Source organism: Triticum aestivum, chromosome 3D (assembly GCF_018294505.1).
Source record: "Triticum aestivum cultivar Chinese Spring chromosome 3D, IWGSC CS RefSeq v2.1, whole genome shotgun sequence".
Taxonomy (NCBI): domain Eukaryota; kingdom Viridiplantae; phylum Streptophyta; class Magnoliopsida; order Poales; family Poaceae; genus Triticum; species Triticum aestivum.
The window spans coordinates 38,780,263-38,796,553 of NC_057802.1; the positions used below are offsets into that span (position 1 = coordinate 38,780,263).

General features: G+C 41.9%; 1 pseudogene; it reads right to left on the bottom strand.

The window, feature by feature from the left end:
• LOC123076110 (uncharacterized) overlaps positions 1-8,058 on the bottom strand; it is a 62,021-nt pseudogene extending 53,963 nt beyond the window's left edge.
• Positions 8,059-16,291: the final 8,233 nt, after the last annotated feature.

Genomic DNA, 16,291 nt, shown 5'->3' on the forward strand with positions numbered 1-16,291 from the left:
CTTCCACCTTTGGGAATTGCTACGATGATTCCCTGCACTTGGGGATTATCAAGCTCTTTTCTGGCGCCGTTGCCGGTGAGCAATAGCGTGGGGTTGCAATTCTCGTGTGTGCTTGTTTGCTTTCTTCACTAAGTAGATTTTGTTTTTACCTTTTGTTTCTGTTTAGTTGTGGGTGAAACATACAAAAAAATTAAAAGAATGAAAATACAAAAAAATTACTTGCCTCTTATGCCTAAAAAGTTTTTTTCAAAAAGAGAAGTGATTGGAAGTTATGCATTGAAGAAGTGAGGGTCGACCTTGAGCACTTGTGTTCATGCTCATGGAAACAATGTAGAATTTTTTCATGGAAGTTTCTCTGTAAATAATTATCCCCTTGTATATATCCATTGTATTATAAAAATAATGTGCCAAGCTTTGGTTTTAGGATGATTAGATTGCTTGTTTACTATGTGCAGTACAAAAACAGAAACTTTGGCTGTAGCACGTGAATTTACATTTTTTACTGGATAGTCAAATGGGTCTGAAACTTTTTGCACATTACATATGTACAAATTGTTTAAATTTCCATATTTTTTTGAATTTTTTGGAGTTACAGAAGTTTACTAAATTTCCAGATTACTACAGACTGTCCTGTTTTTGACAGATTCTGTTTTCTTTGTGTTGTTCGCTTATTTTGATGAATACATGGGTAGTATCGGGGGGTATGAACCATGGTGAAGTTGGAATACAGTAGATAAAGTTCTAATATAAAATTGTAATGAGTTTTCAACAGTACCTGAAGGTAGTGATTTGCTTTATTATACTAACGGATCTCACAAAGTTTTTGTGTGGATGAAGTGTTCGAAGAACGAGGAGTTACCGATGTGAGAAGAATAAGAGGCAAGAGTTACAGCTTGGGGATGCCCAAGGCACCCCAAGTAAATATTTCAAAGGATACTCAAGCATCTAAGCTTGGGGATGCCCCGGTTGGCATCCCATCTTTCTTCTTCAACAAATATCGGTATACCTCGGTTTTTGTTTTGTTCACATGATTTGTGTCATTTGTGTTTTTATTTTTCTTTAAGAACCATACTAGTATGAGATATCCCTTCCTTGATTTATAGAATGCTTCATGTGCTTCACTTATATCTTTTGAGTATGATCTTATAGAATGATCTTTGTGCTTCACTTAAATCTTTTGAGTACGGTTTTATAGAATGCTTCGTGTGCTTCACTTATATATTTTGAGCTTGGATATTAGCTAGTCGATATTAATCCTAGAATACTCCATGAACTTCACTTATATCTTTTGGAGTATGAATAATACTATCATCTAAAGTAGATTTGGAAGAGTGTCGACTATAGTTAGTAATGATACCACTATTTCGAGTTTGCTCCCACTATTCCGAATGAGAAGAATTATGCTTATGTGGAGATTAGTAAAATTTCTATGCTTGTAGATCATGAAAAGAATGCTTTATGTGATGGTTATACTTTTGAACTCATTCATGATGCTACTGAAATTTTTTATGAGGGAGGAATACATGCTTGTAGAAGTTGCAATAATATCAAGTTTCCTCTCTATGTGCTTAAAGTTTTGAAGTTATACTTGTTTTGCCTTCCTATGCTAATTGATTCTTGTTCCTATAAATTATGTGCTCACAAAATCCCTAGGCATAGGAAGTGGGTTATATTTAAATATGATAGTCATATTCTTCATGATGCTCTCTTTATGTTTCAATTCTTATCTTTTATGTGAGCATCATTGAAATCATCATGCCTAGCTAAAAGGCATTAAAGAAAAGCGCTTGTTGGAAGACAACCCAATATTTACCCTTACTGTTTTTGTGTGTTTACATGATTAAGCTACTGTAGTAATCATATTTTATAGCTTTTGTTTCAATAAAGTGCCAAGTAATACCTTTGGGAAGAATTGGGTGAAGGTTAATGTGATCTTGTTGTAAAAAACAGAAACTTTGCGCTCACGGGATTAGCTGCCATTTTTTACGGAAGAGTGCTTTTGAGTTGATTCTTTTTGAGGAAGATTAATAGAAAAATCCCTCACGTCCAACAATTTATTTCATAATTTTTGGAGTAGCAGAAGAATGGTTGTTGTTCAGATCATTGCAGACTGTTCTGTTTCTGACAGATTCTGTTTTTGTTGAATAGTTTGCTTGTTTTTTAGTTTCTATGGCTTATATTTCTCAACATAAATTGTAGAAATGATATGGTACAGTAGGCATTGTGTGAGAACAATTATGAACCTTGTATTTGACAGTACCAAAGTGAATGGTTTACTCTTTATCATACTAACCTATCTCACGAAGTTCCGTTAAGTTTTGTGTGGTTGAAGTTTTCAAGCTTTGGGTGAGATATCGATATGAGGAGAATAAGGAGTGGAAAGACCCTAAGCTTGGGGATGCCCAAGGCACCCCAAGGTAATATTCAAGGAATACTCAAGCGCCTAAGCTTGGGGACGCCCCGGAAGGCATCCCCTCTTTCGTCTTCAAAACTATCGGTATACCTTACTCGGAGCTATATTTTTATTCGTCACATGATATGTGTTTTTCTTGGAGCGTATTTTCCATTTTACTTGTTGTTTGAATAAAATCATTGGATCTGAAATCTTGAATGAAAAAGAATCCTCCCATGGCTAGTTAATTATTTGACTACTCAGTGTTCTTCACTTATATCTTTTTCGAGTAGTTTGTCGTTTACTCACGCGCTTCACGTATATCCTATGAGTAAATGGTTGAATGAATTGAATATCATAAATCTGAATTTATATATGTTTCATATGCCTATACCATGGGGAGTAATGACTTCACACATAATAAGTATAGGTAGTAAACTTATTGAAAGTTAACAAATGCAGAATTGGTCACTTGAACAATTCATGAAAGAATATTGAAGGAAGAGAGATTTCACATGTAAATACACTATCTTGGACATCTTTTGTAATTGTGAGCACTCATTAAAATATGACATGCTAAAAGGTTGATGTTGGACAAGGAAGACAACTTAATGGGATATGTTTTCCTATATCCGAAACGTTATATTGTCTTGGATCATCCAACATGTTGAGCTTGCCTTTCCCTCTCATGCTAGCCAAATTCTTTGCACCAAGTAGAAATACTACTTCTGCTTCCAAACATCCCTTAAACCAGTTTTTCCATGAGAGTCCACCATACCTACCTATGGATTGAGTAAGATCCTTCAAGTAAGTTGTCATCGGTGCATGCAATAAAAATTGCTCTCTCAATATGTATGATCTATTAGTGCGAAGAAAATAAGCTTTATGCGAACTTGTGATAGGGAAGAAATAAAAGCGACGGACTGCATAATAAAGGTCTCTATCACAAGAGGATATATAAAGTGACGTACTTTTGCATTAAGATTTTGTGCATCCAACCTTAAAATCGCATGACAACCTCTGCTTCCCTCTGCGAAGGGCCTATCTTTTACTTTTATCTTCTACCCTTATACAAGAGTCGTGGTGATCATCACCTTTCCTTTTTACACTTTTTCCTTTGGCAAGCACTTTGTGTTGGAACGATCCGGATATATATATCACTTGGATGTAGGTTCTCATAAATTATTATTGTTGACATTACCCTTGAGGTAAAAGGTTGGGAGGCGAAACTATAAGACCCTATCTTTCTCTGTGTCCGATTAAAACTTTGAACACATAAATATGACATGAGTGTCAGCAATTGTGAAAGATTAAATGATAGTTGAGTATGTGGAGTTTGCTGAATCAAAGCTCTTACATAGACCCTTCCCGAAAATAAGATGAGTTGCAGTTGTTTGATGACTAAGAGCACGGCTTGTTAGTTTTCAAGAAAGTTTATGATCTATAATTTAACATGTGAATAGCTTGTTACTTGATCATGAGAAGTTTTATGAGTTGAGCTACTGTTATGATATATAATGATGCTAGAAAAAGTGTTTGGAACTATATTGATCAAACTTATGCACTTGCTAGCATTCACACTTCATAAATTATTTCTTTTATCATTTATCTCCTCGAGGACGAGCAGGAATTAAGCTTGGGGATGCTGATACGTCTCCAACGTATCTATAATTTATGAAGTATTCATGCCATGTTTACACTGGTTTTATATGATTTTGGTATGATTTGATTAGAACTAACCCGGACTGACGCTGTTTTCAGCAGAACTACCATGGTGTTGTTTTTGTGCAGAAATAAAAGTTCTTGGAATGCGATGAAAATCAACGGAGAATTTTTCTGGAAAATGTAAAAAATACTCGAACAAAAATCTACCGGAGGGGAGTCCCGTGGGCCCCACGAGGGAGGGGGCGCGCCCACCCCCTCTGGGCGCGCCCCTGTGCCTCATGGACTACCCGTGGGGCCCCCTGACTTGTTCTCGACGCCATCCTTTCCTATAAATACAGAAACCTCCAGAAATTAACCTAGATCGGAAGTTCCGCCGCCGCAAGCCCCTGTAGCTACGAGAAATCAGTCTAGGCCCTCTCTTGCACCCTGCCGGAGGGGGCCGTCATCACCGGAGGCCATGGAGGAGTATCCCGGAGGGGCCACCATCGCCATGAAGGCCAAGGACCAGAGGGAGAACCTCTCCCCATCTAGGGGGAGGCCATGGAGGAGGAAGGACAAGGGGGAGAACCTCTCCTCCTCTCTCTCGGTGGCGCCGGAGTGCCATCGGGAGGGGAATCATCGCCGTGGTGATTGTCTTCATCAACATCACCATCATCCTCATCTCTTTTACGCGGTCCACTCTCCCGCACCCCGCTGTAATCCCTACTTGAACATGGTGCTTTATGCCACACATCATGATCCAATGATGTGTTGCCATCCTATGATGTTCTGAGTAGATATCCTTTGTCTTTGGGTTGATTGATGATCTAGATTGGTATGAGTTGTATGTTTTATTTTGGTGCTGTCCTATGGTGCCCTCCGTGTCGCGCAAGTGTGAGGGATTCCCGCTGTAGGGTGTTGCAATATGTCCATGGTTTACTTATTGTCTGCGTTGCTTGAGTGACAGAAGCATAAACACGGATAAGTGGGTCATGGAATATGGGACAAAGGGGACTTGATGCTTTAATGCTATGGTTGGGTTTTACCTTAATGATCTTTAGTAGTTGCGGATGCTTGCTAGAGTTCCAATCATAAGTGCATATGATCCAAGAAGAGAAAGTATGTTAGCTTATGCCTCTCCCTCATATGAAATTGCAATAGTGATTACCGATCTTGTTAACAATTGCCTAGGACAATTCCGCACACCGACCCATCATTATTACACACTCGGTATTTATAATATTTAGTAATATATTCTAACTTTTTGATAACAGCACCTACTTTTACATTTTAGCTCTCTGATATCATGCAAAGTTATCCTCTTCATACCCATAACATAGTTTTATTTCTCGTTTCTAGTTGGAAGCAAACGTTCGGTGTATGTAGAGTCGTATCAGCAGTAGATAGGACTTGAGAGAATATTGATCTTACCTTTAGCTCCTTGTGGGTTTGACACTCCATACTTATCACTTCCACCTTTGGGAATTGCTACGATGATTCCCTACACTTGGGGATTATCATGTAACTGTGGAGGGGGCACCGCACACGGCTAAAAGATCAACTTGTGTGTTCTAGGGGTGCCCCTTGCCTCCGTATATAAAGGAGGGAGAGGGAGAGGTAGCCGGCCCTAGGGGCGCGCCAAGGTGTGGAGTCCTATTAGGACTCCCTAGTCCTAGTAGGATTCCACCTCCCACACGGAGTAGGAAAGGGGGAAGGGAGAAGGAGAAGGAAAGGGGGGGCCTTCTCCTAGTCCTAATCGGCCTCCTGCCCAAAGTGGGGCACTCCAGCCCCTTGTGGGTTGGTGTGCTTCCCTCTTATAGCCCATAAGGCCCATAACTTCTCCCGGGGGGTTCCGGTAACCTCCCGGTACTCTGGAAAATACCCGAATCACTGGGAACCTTTCCGATGTCCGAATATAGCCTTCCAATATATCGATCTTTACCTCTCGACCATTTCGAGACTCCTCGTGATGTCCGTGATCTCATCCGGGACTCCAAACAAACTTCGGTCATCAAATCCGATAACTCATAATACAAATCGTCATCGAACGTTAAGCGTGCGGACCCTACGGGTTCGAGAACTATGTAGACATGACCGAGACAGATCTCTGGTCAATAACCAATAGTGGAACCTGGATACTCATATTGGCTCCTACATATTCCACGAAGATCTTTATCGGTCAAACCGCATAGCAGCATACGTTGTTCCCTTTGTCATCGGTATGTTACTTGCCCGAGATTCGATCATCGGTTTCATCATACCTAGTTCAATCTCGTTACCGGCAAGTCTCTTTACTCGTTCCGTAATGCATCATCCCGCAACTAACTCATTAGTCACATTGCTTGCAAGGGTTATAGTGATGTGAATTATCGAGAGGGCCCAAAGATACCTCTCCGAAACACGGAATGACAAATCCTAATCTTGATCTATGCCAACCCAACAAACACCTTCGGAGACACCTGTAGAGCATCTTTATAATCACCCAGTTACATTGTGACGTTTGATAGCACACAAGGTGTTCCTCCGGTATTCGGGAGTTGCATAATCTCATAGTCAGAGGAACATGTATAAGTCACGAAGAAAGAAGTAGCAATAAAACTAAACGATCATTTATGCCAAGCTAACGGATGGGTCTTGTCCATCACATCATTCTCCTAATGATGTGATCCCGTTCATCAAATGACAACACATGTCTATAGTCAGGAAACATGACCATCTTTGCTAAACAAGCTAGTCAAGTAGAGGCATACTAGGGACACTCTGTTTTGTCTATGTATTCACACATGTACTAAGTTTCCGGTTAATACAATTCTAGCATGAATAATAAACATTTATCATGATGTAAGGAAATAAATAATAACTTTATTATTGCCTCTAGGGCATATTTCCTTCAGTGTACACATGCACGCGCACAAGTCACATGTCAAGATTATGTCTAACATTTTCCCTCCTAATCTTGACATGGTAACTCACCAAGTTTTTCATGGTCGAGAGGGGGCTAATCAATAAAATGCCATTATGTTGCAAAAACAGGGTTCATTCTAACAGGAAAAGATCATTTTGGCCTTGTTCCATTTTGATTTATCAAGGTTTAAAAAATGTTGGTTGTTCAAGCAGCTTGTTGCATTTTGCAATAAGCTAGGATGAATCGAGTAGGTGGCCATGGAGACTAGAGTTCCGAGAGCCCATGAAGAAGAACATTTGTGTATTCTATTTTTCGTTGGAGTAAATGCATTCTACATGTAGATGTGTGTGCTATTATTTGAAAGTTTGACGAGCGCCAAATAGGCTTTTCCCAATTGTTTGGCGTTGGGAGATTGGGCAAAGTTGTAAATGGTATAGAATGTAGTCCATTTTTTTAAAGATGTCCATTTTCACTCCCAAATTTGTGTTAGTATAGAAGTAGAGTCCGACAACATAGAGAAACAACATTCGGTGGTGATGGCGGTGAAGAGAGAGTGAGCAAGCGAGAGAGAGAGAGGTTATGTGTTCAATCCGACCTCGGTCAACCATGTCATCTCCAAAATCACCTAAGTCATGGAAAAACCACAAGGGGCGGATTTACCTGGTTCCAAAGATTTGAGAGTCAAATCCATATCAAAGGGGCGTTTGTCCATTGAGCCACATTAGGGGTGCAAAAAGAAATATGAGCGAATGGACTTCTTTCATATATTTTTTCATTTCTTGAGGCAAACATGGACTTCTTTCATACACGCAATTTGCTGACATTCGGCCCTGTGGCACTTTGGAAGATTCAGAGCCTTTGAAGTCGGCCTACTAAGCGGTAGCCGCATATGACAAATTTGACCCATCAAATGCCCATGGACGTGTTTGGACGCCGCATGCTCCTGCCAGAGAAACTGCCGGTTGGCCTCCACGTAGCCCTCATCCTGGATGGACTCCAGGATGGTCTGCTGCTCCGCCATCTCCGTGGCTTGGGCAAAGGTGAATTCCGCCTCTGCTATGTTGAAGCGCTGCTCCGGCAGCTCCGCCTCATCCTTCTTCGGATCCGCCTCCTCCATCGGCTCCGACAGTGGCTCTCCCACCACCACCTCCTCCTCCTCCTCCTCCGTCTGCTGCTCTGTGTCCTCCTCCGGCTCCGGCGAGCCCGGAGGCAGCCCGACAGCGATGCGGGTGATGTTGGCTTGAACTACGTCGGAATTTCCCCAAAGAGGAAGGGATGATGCAGCACAGCAACGGTAGGTATTTCCCGCAGTGATGAGACCAAGGTTATCGAACCAGCAGGAGAACCACGCAACACCACGTAAACAGCTCATGTACACAAAGAACAAATACTTGCAACCCGACATAAGAGAGAGGTTGTCAATCCCTCACGGGTAAAAAGATAGGTAAAATTGTAGTAGATTGGATAAATAAATCTCGCGGGAACAAGAGATAAAATAAATAAATAAAAATTGCAGCAAGGTATTTTTGTATTTTTGGATTAATAGATCTGAAAATAAAAGCGAATAAAAATAGATCTCAAAGGCAAATATAATAAAGAAGAGACCCGGGGGCCGTAGATTTCACTAGTGGCTTCTCTCGAGAAAATAGCATACAGTGGGTAAACGAATTACTGTTGAGCAATTGATATAACTTCAAAAAATCATGACGATATCCAGGCAATGATCATTATATAGGCATTACGTCCAAGATTAGTAGACCGACTCCTGCATGCATCTACTACTATTACTCCACACATCGACCGCTATATAGCATGCATTTAGTGTATTAAGTTCATGCAAAAACGGATTAATGCAATAAGAACGATGACATGATGTAGACAAGATCTATTTATGTAGAAATAGGCCCCATATTTTTATGCTTAATGCCAACGATACATACGTGTCGGTTCCCCTTCTGTCACTGGGACCAAGCACCGTAAGATCGAACCCATCACAAAGCACCTCTTCCATGGCAACAAAAATCGATCTAGTTGGCCTAACTAAACCAAAGATTCAAAGAAGAAATACGAGGCTATAAGTAATCTTGCATATAAGAGATCAAAAGACTCAAATAACTTTCATGGATAAAAACATAGATCTGATCATAAACTCAAAGTTCATCGGATCCCAACAAACACCCCGCAAAAAGAGTTACATCAAATAGATCTCCAAGAGACCATTGTATTGAGAATCAAAAGAGAGAGAGGAAGCCATCTTGCTACTAACTACGGACCCGTAGGTCTACAGTGAACTACTCACGCATCATCGAAGAGGCACCAATGAGGATGATGAACCCCTCCGTGATGGTGTCTAGATTGGATCTGGTGGTTCTGGAACTTGCGCTGGCTGGAATTAATTTTCGTCGACTCCCCTAGGGTTTCTGAAATATTGGGGTATTTATAGAGCAAAGAGGCGGTGCGGGAGGCCACCGAGGTGGGCACAACCCACCTGGGCGCGCCCTGGTGGGTTGTGCTCCCTTCGGAGCTCCCCTCATGTACTTTCTTGGCCCAACAGGTCTCTTCTGGTCCAGAAAAAATCCACAAAAAGTTTCTCTGCATTTGGACTCCGTATGATATTGATTTCCTGTGATGTGAAAAACAAGCAAAAAACAGCAACTGGCACTGGGCAGTATGTCGATAGGTTAGGCCCAAAAGATGATATAAAATGATTGTCAAACGTCCAAGAATGATAATATAACAGCATGGAACAATAAAAAATTTATAGATATGTTGGAGACGTATCAGCATCCCCAAGCTTAATTCCTGCTCGTCCTCGAGTAGGTAAATGATAAAAACGGAATTTTTTATGTGGAATGCTGCCTAATATGTTCATCACATATTGTTTTCTTTGTAGCATGGACATTTGGACTTTTATATCGTTCAAAACAATAGTATATTTTTTACATAAATACTTTAATACTCAAGCATATCAACAAACAACCACATCTTTCAAAGTATCAACACTAAGGCAAGTTATCCCTAGCCCATTATGCTCAATCATTGATCCATTCATGAAACACACTCGCATATTAGCTACACCCAATGCTCAAGTACGATCATAGTGCCCCTTAGTTGGCACTTTATAAGAGAATATGGAGACTCAAGTCAAAATAAAGTTGCATAAAGTAAATAGAAAGGCCCTTCGCGGAGGGAAGTTGTAGCGACCAGACCTCAAACAGTCTGATCTACCATGCACCAGTGTCATCCCTAGATCAGTAATGCTGACACGCACAGTACAAATGGAGGATTTATAACAGAGTAGCAATCACACATTTATTAAATCGAGTATCTCAAGAGAGAAATAAGTATGACAAATATGGCTTAAGGCCATCTAAAAACGATAACAGCGGAAGACTTGGAAGATAAGTGAGTCCATCAACTCCAACGGCATCACTGAGTATAAGACCACGACCTAAGGCACCTTACTCGTCGTCTGAAAAGTCTGCAACATGAAACGTTGCAGCCCGAAAACGGGTCAGCACATGGAATATGCTGGCAATGTAACACATAGAGAGTAATGAACATAATAATGCTATACTACATGCATATATGGCTGATAGAAGGATCTATGGTTACAGTTTTGCAAAAAGCCAATTTTTCCCTACTCCAAAGGAATAAAGTTTATTTAACTATCATGGTGGTTGTTAAACATTGAGAATGGTTGACAGCATCCTCAATCCCAATTAAGTATCATCATTAACCCAACAAAATTAATTAAAGTAACATGATGATGAGATTCACATGATAATCCAAGTACTCGATACTCAAGATGTCCATAACCGGGGACACGGCTAACCATGATTAGTTTATACACTCTGCAGAGGTTTGTGCACTTTTCCCCACAAGACTCGATCGCCTCTGCTTGATTCTCGCACTACATGATGTTTGAGAAACGGATGACCGAGACACAGTCTTTCTGAAGTGTTTGCACCTTACGATGTGATAGACCGTACCAACCTACATCCCCTACATCTGCTAGTCTACCACTGTAAGAGTTCACACAACTTAGTCAACTATGCTAGAGCCCATAATAGCTTGCGGCTGCACACGGAAGTTTCTAGCATGAATAATCTCATGATCCCTTTAAACCTGGGTGGCGGTCCAAAAGAAAACAGGCAATCCTGGAATACCCAGGTACCTCAATCTACCCAGATGTGAGTTTTCGTTGCCACCTTAGGGTTAACCATTAATTAACAATCTCACATCTGTCATGATAACACTCAAACCCAATCCACGTCTACTAGCATAGCATAGCAATATGAGCAAACGTAGAAGTAACTCCCAAAGTTTGATAATAAACAGGGCAATAGGTACTACCTCATCTACTTCCCAATACCCACAATTTAATTAGATCCTAATCATGCAATGTTTGGGGATTGGTCTAATGCAATAAAACTGGGTAGTAAAAGAGGTATGATCAACGTGTTACTTGCCTTGCTGATGATCCGTGAAACTTAGAGATTCGAAGTAGCAAGCGGCGCACTCCGGGTACTCTATCGCAAACAAACAAGCAAACAATAAGCACTCATCTAATGCACAGGTAAAACTCAAATAAAGATCTAACCAGAAAGTTCAACTTCAGAACTCCGGTTTGCAAAAGAATCGAATCAAACGAAGCAACGAAAGTCAAACGGGGAAAGAAACAAGCTTCGTTTACTAATATGGATCTAAGTCAAATTTTACAGTAGCAAAAACTTGTTTGAATAGGTTAAACGGAAAGAGAATTTCGATACGAAACTCTAGGCGCTTGAAGCGCCTGATTCCGATAAACGAGCTAAAAGATAAATCAGAACGAAAATCTCATCAGAAATCGCGATCTAGAATAATCGCGGAAAATCCGACGAAAAAGAAAACTGACGAACAGTTAAATGAACGGACGTTCGTTAACTGCGACTAACCGGCGAACACGTTCATTAAAACGAACGGATCGGTGAACGTTCACTAACTAACTAAACCAAAAAAATAAACCGATCTATTTAAAAAATATATAAATCTAGGGTTACGAAAATAAACCGACGCTAAAAAAACCGGTATGGCGGCGGCGGCTGCGGTTACCTCGGCGAGGTACTCCGGCGGGGCTCCGGCGGGGTCTCCGGGGTGCGGCGTGGGGCGGCGGGGTGCGGGCGTCGTCGGGGAGGCGAGGGGCGACGAGGGGGCGGCGGAACGGCGGCGTCGGGCGGCTTCCCGCGGTGGCGTCGGGCTTCAGCTCCGGCGCTCCTCTCGGCGGCGGCGGCTTCGGGTCGGGGCGGGGTGAGGGAGGGCGGCGGGGCTGGGGGAGTATATATGGAGGGGGAGGGGGTGCCGTTGGGGAGGGGGCAAGGCGGCGGGCGGCGGGGTCGTGCGGGACTCGGGCGGCGGTGCTGCCGTGCTCGGGAGGGAGACGGAGGCGCGGCGGGGCTGGGCCGCTCGGCTGGGCTTCGGCCCAGTCGGGCGCTCGCGGATTTGTTTTAAATAATTTCGCCGAACCTAAAAAAATCATAGAAAAATAAATAAATAACCAAAAATGCCAAAACAAATTTTCACCATCTAATTAAAATAATTAGAATGAGATGAACATTTTCTTGGCCCAAAAATGCAGTTTTGAAAACGTGCAATTTTTTAATGCAATTAAAATTGCAAATAAAATCCGAATAAAATCAAATATTTGATTTTAATATTTTTCCTCGAATATTTCAATTATTTTGGAGAAGTCATATTTTCTCCTCTCATTTATTTTTTTACGAAATATTTTTCAGAGAGAAAAATAATTAAAACCAAAAATCCTCGTTTCATTATTTGATAAAAAGATCAAATATGAAAACCGGGAAAATCCCCAACTCTCTCCTAGGGTCCTTGAGTTGCTTAGGATTTCGAGGATTTGCCAAAATGCAATAAAATATGCTATGGAATGATGATCTAATGTATAACATTCCAAATTGAAAATTTGGGATGTTACAAACCTACCCCCTTAAGATGAATCTCGCCCTCGAGATTCGGGTTGGCTAGAAAATAGGTGAGAGTGGTCCTTCCGTAGATCTTCCTCTCGCTCCCAGGTGGCTTCGTCCTCTGTATGGTGACTCCACTGAACTTTGCAAAACTTGATAACCTTGCTGCGGGTGACTCGGCTGGCATACTCAAGAATCTTAACTAGTTTCTCCTCATAGGTCAAGTCACTATCCAGCTGAATCGCTTCCAATGGCACCGTATCTCTCAGTGGTATATCAGCCATATCTGCGTGGCACTTCTTCAACTAGGAAACGTGAAATACATCATGAACTCCTGATAATCCTTCAGGCAATTCTAGCTTGTAGGCAACTTCTCCCATACGCTCCAAAACTTTGTATGGTCCTACAAAACGTGGCGCTAACTTTCCCTTAACTCCAAAGCGCTTCACTCCTCGAAGTGGTGATACTCGTAGGTAAACTCTGTCTCCAACTTCGTAAACTGTCTCCTTGCGTTTAGAATCCGCATAACTCTTCTGCCTGGACTGGGCTACCTTGAGCCTATCGCGAATCAACTTCACTTTCTGTTCTGATTCCTTAATCAAGTCTGGTCCAAACCACTGGCGGTCTCCAACTTCGTCCCATAACAATGGTGTTCTACACCTCCTTTCGTATAAAGCTTCGAAAGGGGCCATCTTCAAACTGGTTTGATAACTGTTGTTGTAAGAGAATTCTGCATACGGCAAATTGTCGTCCCAACTAGATCCATAATCTAGCGCACAAGCTCTCAGCATATCTTCCAAAATCTGATTGACTCTCTCGGTATGTCCGTCTGTTTGTGGGTGAAAGGCTGTACTGAACTCTAGCCTGGTACCCAAAGTTTCATGTAACTGATTCCAAAACTTCGAAGTAAACTGGGTTCCTCTATCTGATACAATGGTCCTCGGAACTCCATGCAGACATACGATCCTGGTCATGTATATCTTTGCCAACTTAGCACTGGTGTAAGTGGTCTTCACTGGGATGAAATGAGCTACTTTCGTCAAACGATCGACTACAACCCATATTGAGTCATAGCCTGAACGAGTCCTGGGCAGTCCCGTGATAAAATCCATGCCTAGTTTATCCCATTTCCATTCGGGTATCGGCAATGGCTGTAGCAATCCTGCTGGCTTCTGATGCTCTGCCTTCACTCTCTGACATACATCACAAACTGCTACATACTCCGCAATATCCTTCTTCATTCCGGTCCACCAGAAAGTATCCTTCAAATCCAAATACATCTTGGTATTTCCTGGGTGAATCGAATATGGTGAATCATGGGCCTCTTGCAAGATCAACTTCCTGATCTCTGGATCATTGGGCACATAAAAGCGGTCCTCAAACCATAAGGTATCGTACTCATCCTCACGAAATCCCTTGGCTTTTCCTTTACTCATCCTTTTCTTTATCTCGTCAATCTCCTTGTCTGTCCTCTGAGCTGCTCTGATCTTTACCATCAAGAAAGACTGAATCTCCAATGTTGCTAAATAGCCTCTTGGAACTATCTCCAAACATAGCTCGCGAAGATCCTCGTCTAATAATTTCGGTAACTCTCCGGTCATGAGGGTGTTAACATGGCTCTTGCGGCTCAACGCATCAGCTACTACGTTAGCCTTCCCTGTGTGATAATGCAATCTCATATCATAATCCTTAATGAGCTCCAACCATCTCCTTTGCCTGAGATTCAACTCCTTCTGCGTGAAAATGTACTTCAAACTCTTGTGATCCGTGTACACCTCACAGTGATTTCCGATGAGAAAATGTCTCCATGTCTTCAACGTATGTACTATAGCTGCTAACTCCAAATCATGGGTGGCATAATTCTTCTCATGGGGTTTAAGTTGTCGTGAAGCATATGAAACAACTCTTCCCTCCTGCATTAGCACTCCTCCAAGTCCTCGACGTGAAGCATCGCAATATACTTCACAATCCTTGCGTTGATCTGGCAGAATCAGCACTGGTGATGTAACCAAACGTTTCTTCAACTCTTGGAAACTAGCTTCACATTCCTCAGTCCAATTGAATTTGGTGTCCTTCTTTAACAGCTCTGTCATGGGCTTAGCAATCCTCGAGAAATTCTCAATGAACCTCCGGTAGTATCCTGCAAGTCCAAGAAAACTCCGGATCTATCCAACTGATGTGGGTGATTCCCAGTTTGTCACAGTGTCGACTTTGGCGGGGTCTACTGCTATTCCTTCTCCGGATATAACATGTCCGAGGAATCCAACTTCCTTCAACCAAAACTCACATTTGCTGAACTTGGCGTATAACTGATGTTCTCTGAGCTTCTCAAGTACCAAACGCAAATGTTCTTTATGCTCCTCTTCATTCTTGGAATAAACCAAAATGTCATCAATGAACACTACGACGAACTTATCCAAAAACTCCATAAACACTTTGTTCATCAGGTTCATGAAATAGGCAGGTGCATTAGTCAGACCAAATGACATAACGGTATACTCGTACAGTCCATACCTGGTGGTAAAAGCCGTCTTAGGTATATCCTGCTCTCGAATCTTCAACTGATGGTATCCTGATCGTAGATCGATCTTGGAAAATACCTTAGCTCCTTGTAATCGGTCAAACAAATCATTGATCATCGGCAGTGGGTACTTATTTTTGATGGTCACGTCATTCAATCCACGATAATCAACAACCATCCTCAACGATCCATCTTTCTTCTCCACTAGAAGTACGGGTGATCCCCAAGGTGAAGAACTTGGGCGAATATAGCCTTTATCCAGTAACTCCTTAATCTGCTTCTTAATCTCCTCCAAATCTTTTGCGGGCATTCTGTACGGTCTCTTAGATATTGGCCCTGTGGCTGGCAAAAGCTCAATCAAAAACTCAATGTCTCTATCTGGTGGCATGCCTGGCAACTCTTCTGGAAATACATCCGGGTAATCCTTCACCACTGGTACTTCCTCCTGTACAACTCCTGATAAGGAATTCACCTGAGTCCTCTTCGGCATATGCCGGGATACATACTTAATCCTTCTTCCTTCTGGGGTGGTAAGCAAAATCGACTTACTGGCGCACTCAATGTTCCCTCCATACTTCGATAACCAATCCATGCCTAATATCACATCCAATCCTTGCGATTCCAATACTATTAGGTCTGAGGGAAACACGTAGTTACCAATCCTTAATGGTAACCGATCACACCATAAACTAGCCATATACTCTGCTCCTGGCGAGGTTACTAACATGGGTGACCTAAGGGCTTGGGTTGGCAGTTTATACTTATCCACAAATCCCATTCATACATATCAAGGGGATTCAGCCTCAAGAAACGGGCTAAGTGATCAACAGGTGGTGGTGATGGGTTCTTGTTGTTGTTGTTGCCTT